Genomic DNA, 15,995 nt, shown 5'->3' with positions numbered 1-15,995 from the left:
AGGAATATAAGACAGAAGGAAACAGGAGTTCACCCCCGCCCCTTTTCCAGGCTGAGGAGTTGGTGAGGTAAGAGGTTAAGTTTGGCTAGCACCTTTGTCTCGCTGATCTTTCAGCATTTACTCCTATATCTGACTCTGGGTTTTTATTATTAAAATCAATTAGGATTCACACTATAGGTTTATTTTTATCTTAAAGATAAGCCTACAATGCTTAAAGATCTTGTCTTTTCCAATGGCATAAAACAATGAAATAAACAGAGCAAACAATGACTTAGAAACTCTCAAAGACATGATGCAAACATCAGTCACGTTTACATCTATCTATCGGGTGAGTTCTATTTGTAAATTGTCACAATGATAGTCTTCTCCACAAGCTATCCATACCCAATACTATAAGAAAGGGTTGGTTTGAGCTGGGCAGTGGTGGCGCATGCCTTTAATCCCAGCACTTGGGAGGTAGAGCCAAGTGGATCTTTGTGAGTTCAAGACCAGCCTGGTCTACAGAGCGAGATCCAGGAAAGGTGCAAAGCTACGCAGAGAAACCCTGTCTCGGAAAAAACAAAAAAAACAAAAAAAAAAAAGAAAGAAAAAAAAAGGGTTGGTTTGTATTTTTCCTCTCTTCCTGACTATTTTCCCAAGTGTTAAATTGGCCTCAATCCCCAAGTCGGGGGGCCCCCTCCTGGTGGCATCAGCCTGCAGCAAACCACATTTGACGGGAACTATATTCCATGTAGCTCACTGGAATAAACAGTAAGTCTCTACCCTTTCCTTTAGTTAAAAAATCGTCTTATTGGGCTAGCCGGTCATCCAGATATGGCTAATCATCCAGAGACATGAACCGCACACCATTACACATTTCCCAAAGGAAAAGCCTTAGAAAACTTGGCAACAATATGTAACAGATATTTCTCTTATGTTACCCTTGAGAGAAAATGCCATTTTCACAAGCTGAAGGCCACTTAAACCATCATCATCAATGACTGGTGATCAAATCATCTTGAAATCTTAAGAATATTATGACACGTCAAATATCTATCTAAAAATTAAGTGTCTCTATAGTCAGCGATCCAGGAGAGTTGATAACAAGACTATGGTGTCATATTAGTATAACATGGCTTTACCCTTATTATCCCAAACTAGGTTCCTACTGGTTATCACTTCTTTCTGCCTTACCATCTGCAATTTCTTTTAATGTTGTTGGGATTCAGTACTTAGCTCTACTATCACTAATTCAGCAATTAATAAATTTAATAAATAAAATATACTAAACCCTATGCAGTTATTTTTCACCTTTCTCAGATGTAACATCATATCTTCTATCTGACCTCTAGGCCATCCCCCTTTCTCAGAATATTATATTTCCTCAGAGATAGAGATGAAAATGCTTGACTATCTGTAAACTTTTACACGGTCACTTCTGCCCACTCTTTTTTCCATGTTTACTTCTCTGCTCCCCAATCACTTGCTACATTGTATTCCTTCACAACGTCTTATCTGAAATGTTTACATTTTTTACTAAATCCTTTCCATGCAGTTAGGAGACTGTCTTTCTTGCTCACCAGTGTTTGTCTCTATAATCCCAGTGAAGTTAAGATAATGTTCCATCTTTACAGTCGTTAATATGAAAACGTCTTGCACAGGGCAGCAGAGTGGAGTCCAATTGAGTTCATGTTGAAATGCAGGATTCTTACAAATAAGAATACCAAGTCGCTGCCTTGTTCCACTTCCTTCCTTATCCCTGTTACCTAGGAAACTCTGCAAATGTGAACTCGCATCATTTTCCTGGTGCTCCTTGCAATTCCCCTAATGCTGCACCAAGGCCTTCTCCACAATGTGATTTTCAGTTCTCCACCCTCAGGAAATTTCCCTTTTCCTTTTGATATTTTTTAATGTCTATTTGACTTTATAAAGTTGTATTTTTAGTGTGTGTGTGTGTGTGTGTGTGTGTGTGTGTGTGTGTGTGTGTGTACAAATGCAGATGTCCTTAGAGGCCAGAAAAGAGAATCAAATCCGTTAGAGCTGGCATTGCAGGCATCCAGTATAGGTGCTGGGAACCAAACCTAGGTACTCAAGAAGAGCAGCAAGTATTCTGAAGCACTGAGCCATCTGTCCAGCTCCTAAAATTTTTATTTATTATTATTGTGTGTGTTTGTCATGATGTGTGTGAGGCACATGATTTTGATCGCTCTGCACTAGAAAACCGATAAGGGAGCTCATCCCTAAAAGAGGCTAGTTTTCCTTTGTCTAGAAGTCATTAGTTGCCTTCAATTCCTTGTTTAAGGGTAGGGCCTCACAAATATTTCTCTCTTCCATGTTAATGTGCCCTTTGCTATTGTCATTGTTCTGGCCTTGTTTCTACAGCCATTTCTAAGACGGACTGTTTCACTTAATACATGTGGGTACTCTGTTTTTTAAAATCCTTCCTCACTCCTCACCAATGTTCCCTCAAGACATACACAAAGGAGCTACAAAATAGATGTATCCACTGGGGCTAGGTTCCCCACGATCGGTTGATTTCTGTATTGTGTCCGGTTGTGATTTTTTGTGATGGTCTCCATTTGCTGTAAAAAGATATCAATATCCAACAGGATCTTCTTGCTGTGTCTTTCCATGGCTCAAAACCAAAAGGGTCAATATACAAAGGCATGCTGAATGTCTTTCTTAGAGCAGTAGTAATACCACCTATGAGGATAGAGATCTCATAGTCTGATTATTTTTGAAATATTCATCTCTCAATATTGTTGCAAAGACAAGTGGCTTCATGCATTGCATTTTAGAGCTTAGAATTTTCCAGCCAGGAATCACACAGAAACAGGGCCAAGGAGAGGGTAACGTGCCTGCCTGATGACCTAAGGTCAGTATCAGTGATCCATGCAAAGGTAGAAAAAGAAAGCTAATTCCACAAAATTGCCCTAGAACACCAAAGATCACCTGAAATTTAAATCACTACTGTCTTTTTCCCTTGTGATTCTTGAGTTCGCTCTTCTTCTCTGCTCAAAGTTGTCACCATTTATTCCCATTTTTAGTTAATTCTCCAGGTAACTTCAGTGCCCCTAACTCTATTTTTTTTTCTACTCAAACAAATGGCCTCATGCAAGCAGCCTCTTTCAAAGTTTGGGTAACATTCTCCTCTGACATGACTGCACAGTACAATCACAAATACCCCTTAAGCCAAGGACTCCACTGGCATCTGCCAGAGGAATTCAGAGGGGGAAAAAACCCACACAGATGCCTGCAAGTCTTTTGTTAAGAATTACATGACTTTTCTTAATTCATTTGTTTTTCAGAGGCTGCGTGTCTCTTTTGTAAGACAAGAGAGCTACACTAGATTCTACAAAGGTCATCTCTAATCTCGGAGTCCATAAAATATTTACATACATATACGATTATGAATCTGATAGCTACAGCTTAAGAGGTGTATCGAGGTGGTGGAATACTCACATTATGGATCAAAAAGAAAATAAAAACCAACCAGAAAACAAACACCCTATGAGATGTTTGTAATGAAAATTAAGAGGAAACCAGAAGAGTAAAAGCAAATGAAAATAAATAAAGAATGTTGAAATTTTGGAGACAATAGTCTATTTTTCACAGGCACACAAAAGTGTGACTGAAGAGTGACATTTTAATAAGTTAATGGGGTGAACTTAAGAAGCGTTTGAGTATCCACTGAGGTCCTAATTCAGGAACTGTGAAAACTGATAGCAATGTCTTTGGCTACTTGCTGTCTCCTTATCCCATTAGGCAACCATGTCCTAACACCCCCATCACTAGGCTCTTCCTAGTCGCTTGACAGGAGTTGTCTTCACATTCCAGAGAATTTCAGAGTCTCTGAAGTATTTAAGGAATGCCTCCACAATTTTATGTACTCTTAGTAGTCCCAAACGACCGAGTCTTCAAAATATATCCAACATGGTACATCTAGTTCTTAGAGATTTGTTTGTTTCTCTCAGGCTGGGCAAAGCTTGCGATGAAAATGCAGGGCAGAAATGAGAAAAATATAATAAGATAAACATTCAGCATATTGTTAGACCTTGAAAGGTATAAAGGAGTTCCATGCCATTTTAGAATCGACAGAACTCTGAAAGAACTGTATATTTACCATAAGAATTATACTGTGCAAGTCCACAAATACTTTCTACTATATGTCTTTGTATATAAATATAATGAAATTAAACTATCTATAGATGATACAATATTTTATAGGGACAGAGATTGTTTTCCTTAAGTCAGAGTCTCATAATTCTTTCTCACAGTCATTTTGAACTCAAGAAATTTATGTGAGAATATTTGGGACATAAGAAAATAAAATATTCTCTTTCAATGTAGTTAAGATGCTCATTTATATTTAAACTTCTCTTTTGTAGACAAATTGCTAAATGGTCTTATTAAATAAAAACCCAGAGCCAGATATTGGGGTGAAAACCTGAGAGATCAGAGGAATAGAAAAGCCACAGCTAACCTTGCCTCACCAACTCGGCAGCTTCCAAGGATACCTGCTTCCTGTATACACACGCCTATATGCCTTGCTGTTCTGCCATCTGATTTGCTCTCTCTGTCCAGCTACATCACTTCCTCTTCCTGCCCAGCTCTGTCACTTCCTGACTGTCTGTACAGACCTCCATACCTCCATGGTTAACTAGTGTTGAAATTTAATGCATGTGCCACCATGCCTGTCTCCATTTCCAATGTGACCTTGAACTCCCGGAGATCCAGACAGATCCCTGCCTCTCAAATGATAGGATTAAAGGCATGTACTACCATTGCTTGACTTCTATGTTTCATATAGTGGCTAGCTTTTTCCTCTGATCTCCAAGCAAGCTTTATTTATTAGCACACAAATAAAATATCACCACAAACTTCCATCTTTAATGTAAATACATTTTCTATTTCTATCTTCTTCATGAAATGTAAGCATAATGTATCCCCTAGATATAAAATCTTTACACCCAAGATTAAGTTTTTGTATTTACCTGTTGTAAATCATCATATAATTAGGAATTAGTGGACAGGAACTCTCCTCTTCTCTTCTCTTCTCTTCTCTTCTCTTCTCTTCTCTTCTCTTCTCTTCTCTTCTCTTCTCTCTCTCTCTCTCTCTCTCTCTCTCTCTCTCTCTCTCCTCTTTCTCTCATACACACACACACACACACACACAAATATCATGTAGATGTACATTATAACAAAATTGGATAAGTAAATAGGTGTGTTAATGATTTGGCATGTGTTAACTCTCTAGAATAATGCTGGCACAATTTAAACAAAGTATTGTTTTGAACTTCTGGTTCAGCTGCATTTTTAATGCTTAATTAAGACTCATTTCAACAACTAAGTCTTCCTGGTGTGACATTTTCAGTGATGTGAAAATGGACTACCCTAGGGGTGTTTTATTACCCCAGTAATTCTCACAGTGATGTGTTTTAAACTCCTATTTTTTTCAGTCATTACCTATTTTGATGTGTAACTTAATTATTTTGAGTAAAACAGAATTTTACTTCTAATTATTTGAATATCTTGTGACACAATAGTTATTTTTACTATAATTACAGCTTACATTATATGCCTTGGGTGGAAGTCATCATCTATGTTTTGTCTTTGGCAATACTCTTTGTTTGGTTAGAGTTTTAATAAGAATGGGAAAGTATTAATTGTAAGTGCTTTTATAACTGAAGGTTTTTTTAATGTGGCAAATTACAGAACACTAAGTAATTTCCACTAAAATCTAGATTTTTATTGTACTATGTATTAAATGTCAGTTTCAGTGTCTGGAATCTGACCAATACTATGCTGCTTACTTCTCCTTAGACTTCTCCAAATGCGTTATAAAGCTAGGCATTTTATAATACTCCAGTTTGTAGAGTAATTATGTTACACTTTTATAATTGTATTTTCTATTTTTTAATCTATTCAACCATTTTAAAATTGAATTGTATAGCACTATGTATACTATTTCAGGACACTCTTTAAATACTTTCTGAAATTCATCTCCTTTTTAGCATCAAAAAAAATCTTCTCTTGAGCTATCTTAGATTATGTCTTTGAGAAGTGAACAGCGATATCGTGAAACATCAAACATAAGAAATCTCAAAAAGATAAATGCAGCTCATTTCTAGTTGCTGCTCCAAACACTTTGAACCACTAGGTACTGGCACACTGATTAGGCTCCTGGTGGATCTCTTTGGTGTAGTACAAGGCCTCCAAGACAAGGTTCTTCGTGAATTTGAATAGTCCTGAAGCTTTGACCTTCTACAATCACACAGAATTGCTTTCCCACCATGTGAGGTTTACTCAAGAGAAGTAGGCAGGCAGTGTCCTTCTGTAACCAGCCCTCCTGCAAAAACCCAGCTAACCACCACACCATTTTCTCATTAACTTGGTCTAGCTCAAGGTCAGGTCCTTTTCCAATTTTAATGGAGATCTCCTGGAAGAACTTTTAACACTGTATGTTCAATGTGTATCAATCTTATGACACCTTGAGAAATGTGAACAAAATGATTTGTCTGATTGGCATTTAAGAAGACTACAACTCTCTATATTTCCACCTTTATGCCAAACAGCAAGGAAAAAGCTAAAGTAACTCTAGTCTTCAAAGGATTTGTTAAGATAAGTTTGAAGTCAGTTATACCAGAAGGCTTCAGAGAAGGTAAGCGATACTTAATTTAGCAGACTTACCAATTTAAATGAAACCACATGTGACACTATGAGTTATGCAAAAGGATTTCAAATGAAATGCACAAATCATAAAAAGAAAAAACTTAGTTAAATGCGTTTTGACATAGCAATTGTTCCTTGTCAAGTCCATAAAAGTGACTTGAGTAATATTTCTCCCAGCAAAAATCAACCTGTGCCAGGAGTGGGTATTTTCTTCCGGTTGTTTTTTAAAATCCAGATGCTGATTAAGAACCCAAGAATTTGCAAACTAGGTCAAACTAGAAATACTTTTCTGTCTCTCTCCTAAAAACATTTGAGACAGCGAGGCCAAATGCTTTTCTGAATTACTTTTAAAATTAAATGTGATTTTTTAATTCATCAATGAATCTCTAAGCTCCAATTGAATTTAAATATATTCTTAGCCCAGAGTCTCCATTTGAATAAGCATATTTCTATTTTTATATATGTTAGTAATATCATAAAACTTTATTTCATTTTCATAGCACAGTGTTTCAAATGCACATGTAATTAAACCTATGATGTTGTAAATAAATCATTATGTGCAGAGTAATTTTACAAAAAGTTATTGTTTTTTTTAATTTTATCATTTGATTTAATTTTACATATCAGCCACGGATTCCCCTGTTGTCCCTCCTCCCCCCACCCTGCCCTCCCTCCAGCCCACCCCCCATTCCCATCTCCTCCAGGGCAAGGATTCCCCTGGGGATTCAGCTCAACCTGGTGGACTCAGTCCAGGCAGGTCCAGTCCCCTCCTCCCAGGCTGAGCAAAGTGTCCCTGCATAGGCCCCAAATTCCAAACAGCCAGCTCATGCACTAAGGACAGGTCCCGGTCCCATTGCCTGGGTGCCTCCCAAACAGTTCAAGCTAATCAACTGTCTGACTTATCCAGAGGGCCTGATCCAGTTGGGGGCTCCTCAGCTATTGGTTCATAGTTCATGTGTTTCCACTAGTTTGGCTATTTGTCCCTGTGCTTTTTCCAATCTTGGTCTCAACAATTCTCGCTCATACAATCCCTCCTCTTTCTTGCTGATTGGATTCCTGGAGCTCCACCTGGGGCCTGGCCATGGACCTCTGCATCTGCTTCCATCAGTCATTGGATGAGAGTTCTACCATGACATTTAGGGTGTTTGGCCATCCGATCACCAGAGTAGGTCAGTTCGGGCTTCTCTCGACCATTGCCAGTAGTCTATTGTGGAGGTATCTTTGTGGATTTCTGGGGACCTCTCTAGCACTTTGCTTCTTTCTATTCCCATGGGGTCTTCATTTATCATGGTCTCTTTTTCCTTGTTCTTCCTCTATGTTCTTGATCCAGCTAGGATCTCCTGCTCCCTAAGCTCTCTTTCCCTTGACCCTTGCCCTTCATTACCCCCCTTAACGTCCAGTTGGCTCATGTAGATCTTATTCATTTCTCTGTCATTGGGCAATCCCTGTGTCTTTCTTAGAGTCCTCTTTTCTAGATAGCCTCCATGGAGTTGTGAGTAGCAGTCTAGTCATCTTTGTTTTACATCTAGTATCCTCCTATGAGTGAGTACATACCATGTTTGTCTTTCTGAGTCTGGGTTACCTCACTCAGGATGATTTTTTTCTAGATCCAAAAAGTTATTGTTTTAACCCAGAAGTTTAATAGCATAGATTATACTTCTATTTTAAATAAATAATAGCATAGATTATACTTCTGTTTTAAATTTTGTTTTATAGTCACAAATATTTACTATGTTATTATTATTACTACTATAATTATTATTATTGCCTCTGTGTATGTGCATACATGTTTATCTATGCAGGTACAAACATGCCATGGTGCAGGTCTCGAGGTGAGAAGACGACCTTTGGAAGTTAGTGCTTGGCTTTTACCTTGGATTCCAGGGATAAAAATCAAATCCTCAGAGAACTGGGTTACTTCTACTCACTGTACATCTGGACCTAGACTGTATTCTGATTTTCTAGGAATATAGAATATGTCCGTTATCATTTATTAGAAATTTTCCATGCTGTGTAACTTTTACCTTATGTCTCCTTTCATCGTTCCGACTCTGAGTTCTGTTTTCTGTAGCAGTTCTCTACTTGATCATTTTTTAAAGACTATAGCCTTATTTGTCTAGATTTTCATTTTCTGGCAGGTCTACACTGCTCTCCCAACTGTCGATGTGGTTTGTGTTTTTATACTTCAGATTAACTACCAGTTGAAGAGCACAGTAAATTTTTCATTTAAGTTGTGTTGAAGTTGTGGATCAGTTTTGGTATAGAAGTTTCACAACAGTGTGGACCTCTGCACAAGGCCATAACATTTCACTGTTCGTACCTTTCTGTCTTTCCATCTAAATTTTACTTTTCTTCGTAAGCACATGTTTATGTCAACTTTAAATGATGTGGTGATATTTAAAGTCTTCATTTACTCAAGATACTACACTGAAAATATTTTGTCTTATTTCTTTAGGAATAAGAGGAGGGGAATAACCTATAGTAGATAAAGTAATGGGAGAAAAGACCATAAATGGGATGAAAGGTGAATTCCCTGAAATAATATTGTAAAATAGAAAATTTTCTAGTGTTTAATGAGAAGTGTTCAGAAGTGAAAAAATATGGAAAGATATCTGTTGGGATGGTCGAGGACTTCCCCTGAAGTAGTATGGTGGTCAGGAGAGTCAGAGGGACTCTTGATAAGATGGCGAAAGCTTCAGAAAGTTAGAGGGAATTGGAAATAAAAGTGTGTAAGGTTTCTCTTCAGATTTTCTAAGAGTCATTCTGAGATCTCCCTGCTGCGTGGCCCGGGCCAACACCGGCAGTCATCTAAATGACCTACGTCAATGTGGCATGTTGAGTTAGATTAGGTGAATAGATGAAAATGTATGGGTGGGATCTTCACTGAGTGAGTGGGAAAACAAATAAACAAAGAGACAAACTAACCAACAGTTCTTTAAAAAATGTGTTTTGATTTATTACTGTTGTGTTCCTTGGAAATAGTCTAGACTCTAGATGGTTCCATTGAGTACCATAAACTCTGAGCTAGTAATTTCAATTCTTAGCTCATCTACCAAGGGATTTAAAATAAAGAGCTTCCATATCCTGTTGTTTGGAAAGGATAAAAATTATCTTAGAACAATGACTGAAAACTAATTCACTGGCAATAAGGATTTTTTAGAGGTCATGGCTGAAATTGTTTCCCTGTTGATATGGTAACAAATGAGAACATTCAAAGCACAACAGTGCCAGTAGAAATCAATGACCATGAATTGTACCCATCTCAGATGTTATTGGATGCTAGGGCCCAGCCATAGAAGAACGATCGTGTATCCTGTAGCAAGGTTAGAAAAAAACAGCCCTACCACATGTATCCAAGAAGCTCTAGCTCTCTACATCTGCTAAGGGACCTAATCCTTTTGCTCTTAGGAGAAGACCTTATCATCCATATGTGGATTACTTTTAAAAGCAAAAGAAGTACAAAGAAAACATTTACGCTATTGTTCTCATATAATATTATTAACTAAAAAGGTTTTATATTGGTCGATAAATAAAGTAGCTCTAATCCTATTTTAAATCATTTCCAAAGTTAAAATTAAATCACAATCATTTGGATTCAAAGTTGCAATATTTGTTACGAAATTTAAATTTCTCGTTGTCTATTGATCCTGCTGGATGAACTATTATTTTTTTCCATTGAGAAAAATAACATCTTGTTGATTAGGAAAAGGAAAAACCAAAGAAATTCTGAAAGATTGAAAAGGCTTCCTTTAACACTTTAGAATTTTCCCCTTTTATTGAAAATAGCTTTCTTTTCTCACATAAGATATTCTAATTAGGGTTTCCCCTCCTCTACTACCAGTTCCTCCCTTCCTCCTCTCCCATCGGAACCCAACTCTTTGTTTTTCATTAAAAAACAAACAGGATGCTAAGAGACAATATAAAATAAAATAAAAAGACAAAACAAACAAAATAAAAAACCTAGGAGAAGGCACCTGTAACAGATATAAATACAGAGACCCACTCATTCACAAACTGAAACACTAAACTGAAGCATATATATATATATATATATATATATATATATATATATATATATATTAGTATTGTGCTCCCCAAAATATTGTGCACCCTAATAAACTTATCTGGGGTCAGAAACAGAACAGCCACTAGATACAAAGGCTAGAAAATGGTGGCACTCACACCTTTAATCCTAGCATTCCAGAGGTAGAAATCCCTCTGGATCTCTGTGAGTTCAAGGCCACATTGGAATCAGACAGGCATGATGACACATGCCTTTAATCCCAAGAAGTGAGCCTTTAATCCCAGGGAGTGAGGCAGAGAGCAGAAAGATATATAAGGTGTGAGGACCAGAAACTAGAGGCATTTGGCTGGTTAAGCTTTCAGGCTTGGAGCAGCAGTTCAGCTGAGAGCCATTTGGGATGAGGACACAGAGGCTTCCAGTCTGAGGAAACAGGATCAGCTGAGAATTTGGCCAGGTGAGGTTAGCTGTGGCTTGTTCTGCTTCTCTGATCCTCCAGTGGTCACCCCAATAACCGGCCTCAGGTTTGATTTTATTAATAAGACTTTTTAAGATTCACGGTATATATATGTATGTATAACCTGTAGGGTAAAAAGAGAGAGAGAGAAAAAAAACACAAAACAAACAAATCAACCAACAAAAAAAGGGCCGAAAACAGCCACGATACATTATGATACAAGAAACCTCCAAAGATGCCCTGTTGAGTTCATTGTCTGTTGGTCATCTACTGCTAGGCATGCAGCCCACCCTTAAGAGTGGTTTGTTGATCCATGTGTTAAAGATCCAGAACTTGGCCAGCATGGTGGTATGTGCTTTTGATCCCAGAACTCTGTGAGTTCAAGGCCAGCCTAGTCTACACCGTGAGAACCTGCCTCAATAAATAAAGAAAGAACATAAAGGAAAAATGAGAGTAATTTGTTTCCCCAGTGAGAATCACTTGATGAAAACCTTTTTTTTTTTTTTTTTGCAAGTGATTACCAATTGGAGATAGTTTCTGGGTTAGAGATAGGACACATGTCTGCTTGCTTCTCCCTTCAACTCTAGGACCTCATCTGGTGCTCACCCTGCAGACCTTGTGCATGCTTCCTCAGTCCCTGTGAGTTCATATGTGCATGGATCGTGCTGATTTAGAAGGTCTTGTTTTCTTGGTGTCCTCAGTATCCTCTGGCTCTTACAGTCTTTCCACTTCCTCTTCCGCAGGGTTCTCTGAGCCCTGAGGGGAGGGATTTGATAGAGACATCCTGTTTAGGCCTGACTGTCTCCTACTTTCTGCATAATGTCTGGTTGTGGGTTTCTGTGTTTGTTCCCATCTGTTACATAAGGAAGCTTCTCTGATGATGTCTGAGCAAGACACTGGCCTATGGGTATAATGAGTATAATAGAATGTTTTATTGGAGGTTTTTTTCTATGTTCTTTTAGTAGAATAGTAGTATTTGATTTTACCTAGTCCCTGAGCTATCTAGTCTCAGGTTCTTGGTTGTTCAAGTAGCTTTGCAGAAAATAATTTCTCCAAACATCTAATTTTGGCTTGAAATTTCAGAATCTGTTATTCACAACAACTATTGTCAGTTTCCATCCCATGGTATATACCCATATCATACACATTTTTAAAATCGGACTGTCAAGTACCTAGGAAACACTATTAGTAGATCATTTCACTTTTCAAGTAAAAATTATATGCACCCACCCAAATCAAGAAAAAAGAACTTAGTTCAGTTTATCCCTTAATTGACTAACACTGTTCCTTGAAATCTTATATTTACAGTATGCAGATGAGTGCTGTATACAGGATTCCAACTTGGCCACACAGATTTCAAAGATATTTACATAAAGATCAAACTTTAGTAAATTAGTACTTGTTACTAATCTGAGGATCAAGGACACCTTTGAAACATTGCTTTGATCACAAAGTTTTTACTGCTTCATCAGCCATGGGCATAGTTAAATGAAAATGGCATTCTTTCCCAAGGGATATGGCACTTAGGAACACAGTAACTTCCAGCCCAGCCTGGTGCCACTGCTTGTATTGTGTTAAAACATTACCTACCACTGTTTCAATATCAGGGAAAATGTTAGAACAATGGGAAATACAAATAAAATGTCATTATGACCATGAAAGTTCTTTGAGCCTTGTGATTTGTATGAATGGAACTGGCTGGTGTTGTGGTGATGTACTGTGTCCCCAATATATTGTGCACCCTAATAAAGTTTATCTGAAGATCAGAGGAAAAAGCTAGCCACTATAGTAAACATAGAGGTCAGGCAATAGTAGCACATGCCTTTAATCCTATCACTCGGGAGGGAGATATCTGTCTGGATCTCTGTGAGTTCAAGGCCACACTGGGAACAGAGCCAGGCAGTGGTGGTACATACCTTTAATTCCAGTACTAACCATAAAGGTCTGGAGGTCTGTACAGACAGACAGGAAGCGACAGATCTGGGCAGGAAGAGGAAGTGATGTAGCAGGGAAGAGAGAGGAAATGAGATGGCAAAACAGGAAGGCATATAGGTGTGGGTATAAAAGAAGTAGGTCTCTTTGGCTTAGGATCTCCAAGTGGTGAGAACATGGCTGGCTTCATTCTGCTTTTCTGATAAACTTTATTAGGGTGCACAATGTATTGGGAACACAATATATCACCACAACACCAGCCAGATCCTGTAGATGTAACCAACCGTCTTATTAAATAAGAAACACAGAAACAATGTAAAAGAGAAAGCCGAGAAGTCAGAGCTAAAATCTCACCCTTCTTCCTGCTGTCCCAGCTTCGCGAAAAGAGACCTACTTCCTGTCGGTTCGTTTTTTTTATAGTATGTTGTTCTGCCTTCTCATTGGTTGTAAACCCACACACATGACTGCCTCGTCACTGTCTGAATGTACAGCCCCCTAGGTCTTAAAGGCATATGTCTCCAATGCTGACTGTATCCCTGAACACACAGAGATCTTATGGGATTAAAGGCGTGTGCCACCAGCCACACTCTTGCTATGGCTCTAATAGCTCTGACCCCCAGACAACTTTATTTATTAACATATAATCAAAATAATATTTCAGTACAATTAGATTACCACCACAAGATCCTTTCATACAAATCATGATATCGTGAGTATAAAACACTATTTTATAAATTCACTTCATTTCTCTAAAGATACCAATTTCCTAATGTTACTTATAGATTTTTTTTTTAAAAAGTCAGTTTTTCAACTCAGAATCTAACCTGACATAAACATGTATTGATTTGTCTGTCAGTTTCAGATACTTCTTTATGCAAACTAGATCTGAATGAAAAGAACTACTACTAATATCTATTACAAGGAAGGGTGTTTTTAATTTTCTTCAAACAAACTTGCTTTTCCATTTTCCTGAAGTTCTCTTTATTTTGTGTTCTTCGTTTGGGGGCCATTCTTTTCTATCAAGGTCCAACTCAAATGGAGCACAATGACCGACTGACAGTTGGTATTCAATAAATACTTGTTGAAAATCGAGAATTGAGACATCCATTTACAGGTTTCACCATAGTCTTCAAACGAAGTTGTTGGACATGTTCAGGTTAAAATCTTTGTTCATTGGGTAAATTATTTTTTCGTTGTGATATTATTATGCAATATAAGGCAAATAAGTTTATCACCTTGCTCTCACTACTCAATCTGTTTTCCTTAATATTCTTAAGCTTCTATAAAAATTTGTTAGCCAAAAGAAAAGGATATAAAAACAATTTGAACCCTGTGGAAGAGAATCTATTAAAGTTTGTTTGAAGGTTTACTGAGGCAATAATGCCATTAAGTTTCCTTCAAAGACATAAGTTACTCAGAATAAAGGAAATGTTCTTTAAACAGGGTCATCTTATTATTTACCATCCACTTTCAAGCTTGAACCTGCTGTGAGTTGTAAATAAATACGGTAATGTGGCTGTAAAATGTACATTCATCATCACTTGATGTGAATAGTTCTTCACCACATAACAAGCTATATGTGCTCCTATAAACTGGATGAGAGAAAAATTAGAGCTTGGCTTCAATGGAACTTCAGACAGCTAGTTTCCATTTCCAGAAGATTTTACAAAGCCTTTATTATGTCAAAACAGAAAAAGGTTTAGTTTATCTTTTCATTCATCTATCTAAATTGGGGCAAACAATTTCAGATACTTTGTCTTCTGTGATTCTTTGTATGAATTGTAAGATACATGTCTCATCTGACAGCAGATAAAATTGGAGCTTCTCTTACTGTCTTTAGATCACTGAGAAATGTGCATCTGTGTTGTCTTTAAGCAGAGTGTGATCTATAACGCACATATTAAGGGGTTTATGAATAAGAGTGAATCACTCTTGCTTGGCTGTGGTGACACATACCTTTAATCCCAGCACTCAGGGAGGCAGAGGTAGGCCGATCTCTGTGAATTTGAGGCCAGCCTGTTCTACAAAGTGAGTTCCAGGACAGCCAGAGCTACCTAGAGAAATCCTGTCTGGAAAACAAAACAAAACAGCAACAAAAAGAGTAAATCATTATTTTATTACCAATCCAATCATTATTAATTTCATGTTTCACTGAAAGATATTCTAGGATAAATAAACCAACCATTATGTCTGGAACAGTAGTTCTCAACTGGTTGGTAGTGACACTTTTGAGGTTGTATATCAGATATCCTGTGTGTCAGATAGGCATTGTGATTCATAACAATAGCAAAATTACAGTTATGAAGTAGCAATGAAAATAATTTTATGATTGAAGTCAACACAACATGAGGAACTGTAATAAAGGGTTCCAGTATTATGAAAGTTGAGAACCACTTGTAGTTAAATATCTATTTTTGAACCAAAATTCAGACATGGCACCTTTCAATCTGTAGGACCATACAGATGGTACCAAATATTTCTTGCTCCATAATGAACCAAGACTCGAAACGCTGATGGTGCCTGTGAAAACTTGTTAGCCAAATCCTAGGGCATCTAAGCAGATTTGATCATTGATACTTGCCACCATGGTCTCCTCTACCCATAGAGCACACGCCCTATGGCCTCTGCAACTAGACCAGATTCCACTATTTCTGGAACATTCTGAAAGAGAGTGGAGAGTGATGAGCTCCCCTCTTACCCATTGTCTAACTTACACAAAAGCTGTGCCAAATCACTGCATGAATATTTGCTAGAAACACCCCTGTACACAGCTCCAGAGATAGGAACAATTTACTGATTTAACCAGTTGACTTAATTCAGGAGTCACATCATGTTTCCTTTCTCCTTCTAAATCTATGGAATTGACTGATGAGAACGGAAACAGCCCTCTTCACATCCACTTAGATTCCACCACGACAAATAACACTGAAGCAT

The 15,995-nt window shown here is 37.7% G+C and overlaps 1 protein-coding gene across 2 annotated transcripts in view; it reads left to right on the top strand.

Annotated features, from left to right (window-relative positions):
• Glra3 (glycine receptor alpha 3) overlaps positions 1 to 15,995 on the top strand; it is a 162,002-nt gene that overhangs the window by 107,947 nt on the left and 38,060 nt on the right. The gene's annotated exons all lie outside the window — the stretch shown is intronic.

Source organism: Peromyscus maniculatus, chromosome 17 (genome assembly GCF_049852395.1).
Source record: "Peromyscus maniculatus bairdii isolate BWxNUB_F1_BW_parent chromosome 17, HU_Pman_BW_mat_3.1, whole genome shotgun sequence".
In the NCBI taxonomy this organism is placed as follows: Eukaryota; Metazoa; Chordata; class Mammalia; order Rodentia; family Cricetidae; genus Peromyscus; species Peromyscus maniculatus.
The sequence above is the reverse complement of the archived record's forward strand: the minus strand, read 5'-3'. Positions and strand labels throughout refer to the sequence as shown.